Below are 9,803 nucleotides of genomic sequence, written 5' to 3'. Positions count from 1 at the left end.
CGAGACAAGCTTGTCATTCGCCTAATGGTAAGCGATACGACCGCCCATAAACAGTAGAAACACCATCCAACACCTTGAATTACAAAGTATTTTTTGATATACCACTGCGCTCGCCTTCCTGAGCAATGATATGTTAAGTCTTATTATGTCCAGTTATTACACTGGCTACAATATCCTTCAAACCGGAACATAACAGTGACTACACACTGCTTCTTGATGGCAGAAATAGACACTGCTGTGGTACCTACTACCTATCCAGGCCGACTCTCACATATGAGAAACCTACCACCAGTAATAGCAAAGATGTGTTTGTAAACAGCAAAGATAACTATATTCTAATTTGTTGCAGGCAAGACGAGCTCTCTAATCAGCATATCAGAAGCGTTGGTGCCGGTCATCTACTCCCCCAGTATATAGTTTTGTGTACGACCGCACCCTTACGACGTTTTCGGGCGCTTTTTACTTGATCAGCGCTGGATTAGCCGTCCCTGCCATAGGTATATTAATGTAAGTATTCTTTTTCATACAATATACAGGGTCATTGAGACATTGCGTTATTAAATGAAACTACATGCTTAACTACTTGGAAAGAACTTTACAATATGTTACTTGAGCTGTAGATGTAAAAAAAAGTGTAAGTTTCGAAGAAAATAAATGTTAATAAAAAGTAATTTTAATTTTACGCGCCCTAAAGCCATTGCTACTAAGATACTCTAAGAGAAGTCATCGCAGCGGCAACATCATACTTTCAGTCAGAAATACACTCACACACACCGTATTCGCATTAAACTACAAAATGATCAAAAAATTCGAAAACTAAAACCTGGATTTTTGTGGAAGATATTCGTTGTTAATAAATTATTTTGGTACAAGGTCGGCAATGGTGAAGACGAGTATGTGGTTTCATTTAGTAACGCAATGTCAAAATGACCCTTTAAAAGTAAACGCCTCGGTAGCATAGTTGTAGTATGACTACGTTTTGCAGTCTTGGATTTGATCCCCGGGAAATAAAGAAATAATGAGTTTTTTAAAGCCGTATACAAGAATATACACTTTTTATGTAATAGGTACCTACGTTAAGTGATATCGGTATTTCCGATGGGTAAAACCTGTTTGTTTTGAGCTGTGCATTATCATAAATTTATTTTAAGAATTTCATTACTTATTATTGACAGTGTATTGCTAGTTTTGTTATTTTTTTTTGTTTTGGTTATATTATTTAATCTTTACAATAATATGCATATATGTTATCTATTCTTATGTATTTGTAAGCATATATGTCTCTTGTACAGTATACATCTCAACAACTCTTTTTTTTCCTTGCTCTGTCTTCATGCTGTGGTCGTATGTAAAAAATTGTCTTGATTGATAAGACTGCCAACTTTACTTTATTTCTAAGTTTTAATAATATACTGTCTTTGTTTAAGAAGATTTACAAAAATATATTAAGTATAAAAAAAAACATTCACGTCGAATTGATAACCTCCTCCTTTCTTTGAAGTCGGTTAAAAAGCAAATCAATCATATTTGGGAATTATCGCAGAATATTTTAAATTAAAAACGTAACTGTCAACTGACGATGTTATATCTCTCGTCAGACGTTACACTATCGGGATTCCACTTACCATCAGGGTCAGGTCAGTGCCGAGCGCATATAAAAAAAATCTTCAGTAATGAATAGTTATTAATTTGTAAAGGATACAGCCGGGTATGATATAATAGTGTAGTGTTAGACGTAATAATGAGGAAAATGTATCAAGTTTCTATGTAAGTTGTTAGCTATTTCTGGGTAAATACATTAAACAGTATAGTTTGTTATAGATATCAGGGTCAAACTTGTGTTCCAAAAGTGATTCATCATCATCATTAGCCGCAGGATGTCCACTGCTCAACACAGAGGCGGCTCTAGCTCATGTGGCGCCCGTGTGCAATCAATTCGCGCCCCCTAGGAAACAAGATAATCTATCTTCTATACTTATAATAAATTTGTAGAGAGGTCAATTCTGTACATGAAATATATTTCCATAATAACTATCAGGGGGTGATTAGGGATCGATACTGATGCCAAAAATGCAATTAGTAAAATTTTTGTCTGTCTGTCTGTCTGTCTGTCTGTCTTTCTGTCTGTTTGTCTGTCTGTCTGTCTGTCTGTGTCTGTATAACCGTTATAGAAACAAAAACTACTCGACGGATTTTAACGAAACTTGGTACAATTATTTTTCATACTCCTGAGCTGGTTATAGTATACTTTTCATCACGCTACAATTAATAGGAGCAGAGCAGTGAAGGGAAATGTTGGGAAAACGGGAGAAGTTACTCCATTTTTTAAGCTTCCGTCGCGTGTGCAACCTTAAAGGTTAAAGCTACGCAGAAATCATGTATGACGGAAATGTTCTCCTTAAAATTATGTAAAAATATCCCACGACAGCATATGTCTATCTTTTATGGTTGACTCACAATAACACGTGTAACTCCCGATAGCTTAGCAGTTCGAAGCTTTCTCATTATATTTGTCTACTCTTACGTTTATAACACTCTCAGTCATCCCTAATTAAAAAGTTAACATTATTAAATATTCCATAAAAAGAATCATAGAAATCGGTATAGAAACACCAAAGTTATACATGAAATACGCTAATAATAAGCCATCACGCGTGAATACTGAATCATGCTATAAGCTTCCTTCGATTTCACCAGGATCCCATCATCAGACCCTGACAGGACAATCGGACCACCTGCATACCACCATACTTAAAAAAAACATCCCGACAAATTGAGCACCTCCTCCATTTTTGAAGTCCGAAATCCACGCGGGCGAAGCTGCGAGCGGAAGCTAGTCTTTAATAAATTTGGTACTTAATATTAAATCAAAAGTTATTGTGTAAAGTAAAGAAGCCGCTCGCCGGCCTTAGCACGGGCGCAGGATGTTTGAGAGCGCCAGTGTCGCGAGCGACGCATGTCTCTTTGAAGGTGTCGTGTCTGGCGCCCCCTAACACACTGCGCCCGTGTGCAGCGCACACCCTGCACAATACGTAAAGCCCCCTCTGGCTGAACATGGGCCACCCCCAAAGACTTTTAGATCGACCCACTATCGACTAAATGTGATTATTCATTCGTATTTAGTCGTTGTCTTAGTTGAAATGTCCGTATCACAAGATGTCCTTGAAGGCTCACCTAAAATTAAAATCTTCAAAATCACGAAAATATAAAAAATACCCTTTAATTAATTGCTGCATTATATTGCTAAGTTATAAATGTGATAATAAAAGAACTTATAAAAACTCGAAGTGTGTTTTTGCTCATCACAAAAAATACTAAAAACATGAATAGGAACCGGGATTTCTTCAGTGACACTACCTTATAAAATTAAATATACTTTCTAAGAACAACATTGATATCGAATAGTTCTATCTCGAAGTTTGTTTGGGTTTTTCATTATTGTAATATTTACTTGTAAAGTAATATGGAGGTCACTGACCTTTGGTAGTTTACACGATATCAATCAATCTTAAAACAAACATATTATTATAATTAAAGAGAAATAAAACAATTTGTATATTTTAGGTTATCAGATGGAAGTATTAAGTTATTTATTGAAGATAATTAATTGTTATACCCGGAAATTGAGAATAAAATAAAATAAAAAAATAGTAGTCTTGTTAAGTGAAGTTATTTTTGGCTTTATAGCATGGACACAGTTTGATACCCTGGGAAAGACATAGTGTATTTTTATCCCGCGAAAATATATAGTGGATATCAAGAAATAACTTTTGACGCAGGCAAAGCTGAGACCAAAACCTAGCAATAATATAAATATTATTTTTTTTATTTGTATTTAATTTACACTTCACAATTAGAATTAGGTGTTCCATTTGAATGTATGGATAAACTAAAAATCATTACACAGAGCGCATATTTCCACGGAGTTGAATCTGTTGCAGTTTCGTCAGCTCAGCAAAAAAAGACCTTGCGGTCAGCGAGAGCGCGCCCTTACTATAATTTTTTCATCAATGATAGATTTCTAATGACCGGGGCCTTGAACGTTCGAGTTTTCTATTTGTGTTTATGTTATTTTAGTACCTTTAATGGCCCTATTGGGAATTGGGTTGTTTTGTTACGAGTCATTAGAGTGGCTCTATATTTTCGCTTTTTATTTTTTGGTTTACGATGTTACATTTGTTTGTTGCGCTAATTTCATAAAACATGAGGGTTGAAATATTATCATGCTAAAGCCCACTTCGTAGATTCATTGTATGGTGGACACCATTTGTAAGTCTTTTTCATAACCAACCACCGTTTTTATAGATTTTATCACACTATTAACCAAGTGATTTATTATTCCAAAATTTCTTTGAATCATTCTTTTAAGCACGGTTTTATTACATTGACATTTGTAATATTAATTTCAAAAATATTCTTAGTTGTAAATGTTTGAAAGTTAGTAAGAACAGTGTGTAGGTCTGATATTATTTTGTACTTCCTAAGTATTGTAACCACATTGTACCAAATAAATATTCTTTCATACAGCACATATAAAAGAAAAAAATCTGAAATCCCTAAATAAGTACTTTAATACAAAAAAAGTAAAGTAGTCTGCCCCGTGACCACAAGGCTGTAAAAGTCTTCGGAAGGTCGGGAAAAAATATATGAAAACCGAGATAAAATCCGTAAAATAGTTTTATTTGAAAAAAGGTAGTTTGTACGGAACTCTCGGCGCGTGAGACCAACTCGCACTTGTCCCGTTTTTCTGGATGAGTTATAACAAATACTTACCTGTATACAATAAACTGCATGCAGTACGGAACTTGCCGCTAAACCTTGAAGAAACATGTTTATTATGCATATGCAGTAAACAGTTAATAGTTATGGGAACTTGGACTATCAATTACAGAGCTTAAAATGCTTTAGCGCTTTATGACTAAACCTATAATATCTTCGTCACGTTTTTACATATTTATTAAAGCAGATGATAAACAAGGCATTTAATCTATGGTCTACAATGTACCACACCCACCCATAGAAGGTAATAAATTAATAATAAAGTATCCAGGGGAAACAGACGTACAAAAAGTATCGGGACAAAAATATATTCCTGTACATATATTACAAGTTAATTTAAGAAGAATGCTCCTTTGCTATAATAATTCGGTAGTGGTTAAAAACTAATTGCTAGAATACCATCCATTTGTCACAGACATACGCCTTTATAAATGTGATAATCATTAATTAATTGAAGACTCAATATTTTTAACGTGTACTCAATCTCTGTATATTCTACATGCATATCTATCATGAAGGCTTAGTTTCGTTGAACAGTGGACAGGGGACGACGACAACGTGACGCTGGGCGTGAACCGGGACCGTAGATAAGACAGCTGACTTCAATCGTTAACGCTAACGTTATCTATAATAATGACATATTCTATACATAGACCTATCGATAGGAAAATTATTCTCATTTTTTTTCTATTTTCTATTAACGTTAACGATTGTAGAAAGGCATGTTGGCTAAGATCCCGGTTGTAATCTTTTAATTTATATAGAACAGACATTAACTTAAAGATAACAATAGTCAGTTAGAGCCATCGCGCTTTGCGCTCGACCGCAAAGAGGCGGGTCGTGATTCCGCGCCGTCCGCTGTCTGACTATATTTTTACTTCATTGGGGAAACTTGGCGAGAATTCTTCTCTTGGTAAAATTTAATAAAAAGGGTACATATCAAAGGACTACATATACAAAATTAGGATTTAATATATTAATAAATATATATGTTAATATAAGGAATATTTGCATGTGCAATGTTTTCTTTATAATTTCACAGCACTTTAGTTTTAAAACTTTACCTACTTTTTAATTCGTTGTGAAATTTTTACACAAGTTTGTGTAGAGTTTAGTAAACTTCCAGAATTGAAAAGTGAATCAAAATGAATATTATTTCTTATATAACTAAACAAATTACAGATGCTCATTCATAATGTAATCAGTAATCACTTACCTGAGGATGTGTTTATTAATAACTGTTTATTATGCTGATTGTCGTACTAATAATATGTGGACTTGCATAAAGTGTTTTTCCTTGCATAAAATACGGTTATATCACAAATTAGCATATATAGATTTGATAGTAAATAGGTAATAAATATTCCCGGTAAGTAGAATGGATTTTCGATACGGTAGAGTGAGGGACTACCTTAACCGCTGTAGCTACAAGCAGTTTCTTGACATCATTTTTGAAAACATTAAGATTTGCATTAAACTTTTTGGAAAGTATGTACAGTCAACAAAAATATGCAATTTATGTAAACACTTTTTTGATGACCCTCGATCCTGCTGCTTATAAAACTATGACACCATTAGAATACTTTTGAGATCAGAAAATGAAAAAAAAGAATATTACACAGTTTGTGAGCAAAGGTTAAGGTCCTTGCTTCCCCATTTAAAAAAATCCATCATTAATAAATGAATCTTAGTAAGGTATTGTAGACGAGTTTTAAAATCCAGCTAATTCCTTACTAAAAATAGATTTGTCCTTATTGTTACAAAGTTTATCCTTTCCAAATGCTCAATATTTTTGTATTTTATGGCCAAAAAAAGGTAGAATTTTAACCTCATATTTTATAGGAAACAAGTATATTTCTAAATAAAACATGACAAAGGAAGAAAGTGATTAGGGCATAAGTTAATAGCATGTCAATAAGTGTGTTGATAATAAATAATGATTAGAAAATCGCATTGAACTCAAGCGACTTACGGGTTATCGGGAAGTCACGAATTGTCTATATAGACGTGGTAAATTATGCACGCGAAACAGGAGTGACGGTTAAAATTTAAAAAATATAAGGACTACTATCTTTTATGTTCTATCCCCCAAAATTATTTAGCGGCTTATAGTAATTCCAATCGCTTTTTCGATCTATCTAAAATATGGTTCATTTTCTAAATCGATTGAAGATTGAGATTGGGATCGTTTATTGTAAACGATTGTTAGTATGTCAGAAAATTACCCAACTTGTGGACTGAGGTCTTAAAACATCTCTGTAATAGAGGAGGCCTGTCTTCACTTGGCGGTATATAAATACTAGATTGGTATTATTATTAAAATATATATATTGAGTACGATAGGTATATACTTCAAAGAGAAATGCTCTCTAAAATACTATAAAAAAGCAATATGAAATAATGATAATGAATTTGTGACGTAAACTCCTTGCGTTTCATATTTCTTAAATTTCTTCTTCATTTAGCTGTTCTATGCTTTTTTATTATTTTATACTTTTTTCTATCTCAAAAGAATAATCTAAGGTGAAATATTTTACGTATTCTCTTGAAAAGTTTAAAAGTAATCCAATAACTTGAATCCATACAAATGGGTCATCAAATAAAATCAAATAAGTTTACTTAGTCGAAAAATCCAATAGCAAAACAAAATGTGAGATATAAGGTATATCTGTTAAAAAACAAAATGGCGCACATACGATTCAGTCCACTTGTTTACAAACCTTGTTTCCAAAATGTTTTTCGATTTGTTACGGTGGAATTTTATACACATTTACTAATAGAGTTATGGAAATTATATAAATGCCTTAATCTGTTATTAATAACATAATAATCTGAAATAATAACATAATATTAATAATATTCTTTGGTATGGATAGACGATTTTATTTATCACTACCTTATGTCGCGGTTCCCCCCGCGTGATAAAGATTTTCCGAGATAAAATTCCTGCTTTATATTTTCTGGGATAAAAAGTAGCCTATAGCACTAAGGAGTAATGTAACTTTTCATTAGCAAAATAATTTTTAAAATTGGTTTTGCAGTTCCTGTGATAAGCCCCTACTAACAAAGTTACAAAGGTTCCTCTTTATAATATTTTTGTAGATTGATCATAATTTTCACGCAAATAACTTTTAAAAGTCGTGAAAATTATTTTTATCACGTATAAAATTAAAACATTGTAACTCATTATTTTTCAATAGAAATCTATTATACTACTAAGCTATGAAGAACATACTTAATATTAATGAAATTTACAATGCCATTAGATTTTAATATGTAGCATTTTAATATCGTACCAAATTTTATTGTTATACTTAAAAGCATTTTTTTACCTAACTATAAGCCATAAGGCTTATGAAAAAAAGTCTAAGCCGTTATAAGAAATGGATTGAATCGCGTAGATTGTATAAGTGTCACCAAAGTCTATTTACTGAATAAATGATTGATTTCATTTGTTTTTGATTAATCCTTATAGGAATGCTTGAAACCCTAATAATTTGCTATTCTTTTCCAGATTGTTGTTCTACCTCCGTTCAAGAGAGGCAAATGAAAATAACCCAACGTCAGACACCAAGCCGAAAGAGAATGAGATCACTCGTTTTTGACATTCGCTACAAAATTAATTTATTTTTAAGTTTTATTGTTACTCATAAAATTATTCGAAAAATCTCAATAAAATTAAGGTTTGTATTGAATCGTATTTTTAATTACAAGCTCTTTATTTATTGTAGATATTTTCTTGACTATAGCATATGACTAATGTTAGGAAGGCAAGCTAAAATATTATATTAAATTTAATGAGATTAAATAAAATGTTAATTATTTCGATCCATTATTAAAGAGGACAAAATGTCTTGTTTGTTAGCATTAGGAGATAGGCACAAGGGTTAACAGTCCATTGCCTGATAGTTTGCTGACCATTTTACCCGTAAACTTTTATCACGATTTTTTCTTTTGACACAATCACAACTTCAGTAATTTTAATAAAAAAAAAACATAATAAATTAGGCAAAACTAAGAGTGTGCATTTTACTGTCAATTGAGAAATGACCGGCTGTCGGACATAGGCAGATATCAACACTGCACTGTGATACCTACACGACTTAATCAACGGGGTACCTTACAAGAAAATAAAGCGTATATTAGTTTTACACTTCAAAACTCAAATCAATAGCAATAGAACACAGGTGTTTTATGTTCAATACTGTGAAAAAAAAAACATATCACAATCGGTCTATTCGTTAAGAAGATGCGATGCCACAGAAAGACATATAGATACACAGACAGACACACACATTAAAATTATAACACCATGCTTTCCGTCAGGGTTAATAAAGCTGATTTATTCCAGTGTCTACTTTCTATGAAACGCAGGGTAACGGTTTCGTGGAAACTAACACAAGGGTGCTTTATAAAGGCATGTAGATATTTTATTGTGGATTCACCAAAGTGCTACTGTAGATGTATTTATTATATTTAAAATTAGCTCTTAATGCCACGCAACAAAGTACCTACCTACATTAGCTATATCAATTAAATGTAGTTACTTTGTATTTAATATTTATTTCTTATCCGCCTGACGCCAGCACAACGTACACACTTAGTCAAATAATGTTGGACGTAATTAGGACATATTGCTGATTAAATATAAACAATATTCTTATCACTAACTACGTTATAACAAGCACTAATGAAGCATTTAGTAAATCTAAATTTTATATTATTTCCTGATAGTTTATACAATTTAACGTTGGGTTAATGAAAAATGCATTTTATCGCACTAGTCTGTAGGGAAATAAGTCCTGGGTCAATACTCAACAGCCAACACGCCTTTTTAGCTTCTTAAATCGATAAAGCTAATTAAAAAAAAAAATATTAGAACAATAAGATGAAATTCTCATAATATATAAGTGACTGCTGAGGTCTAGCTAAGTATTGATGTGCGTTCGCTGCCAACCTTTGATACTGGAGTAGTTAGGGCACATTACTACTGAACCGGTAATAGACAAAATATGTGCATATAG

General features: G+C 32.7%; 1 long non-coding RNA gene across 1 annotated transcript; it reads left to right on the top strand.

Moving 5' to 3' along the window:
* The first annotated feature begins 297 nt into the window (after positions 1–297).
* On the top strand, positions 298–8,360 carry LOC119192547. The gene is made up of 2 exons (XR_005113662.1): positions 298–507; positions 8,294–8,360. It is a non-coding gene; the product is annotated as an uncharacterized LOC119192547 (long non-coding RNA).
* Positions 8,361–9,803: the final 1,443 nt, after the last annotated feature.

Source organism: Manduca sexta, unplaced genomic scaffold (genome assembly GCF_014839805.1).
Source record: "Manduca sexta isolate Smith_Timp_Sample1 unplaced genomic scaffold, JHU_Msex_v1.0 HiC_scaffold_2908, whole genome shotgun sequence".
NCBI lineage: Eukaryota > Metazoa > Arthropoda > Insecta > Lepidoptera > Sphingidae > Manduca > Manduca sexta.
The sequence above is the reverse complement of the archived record's forward strand: the minus strand, read 5'-3'. Positions and strand labels throughout refer to the sequence as shown.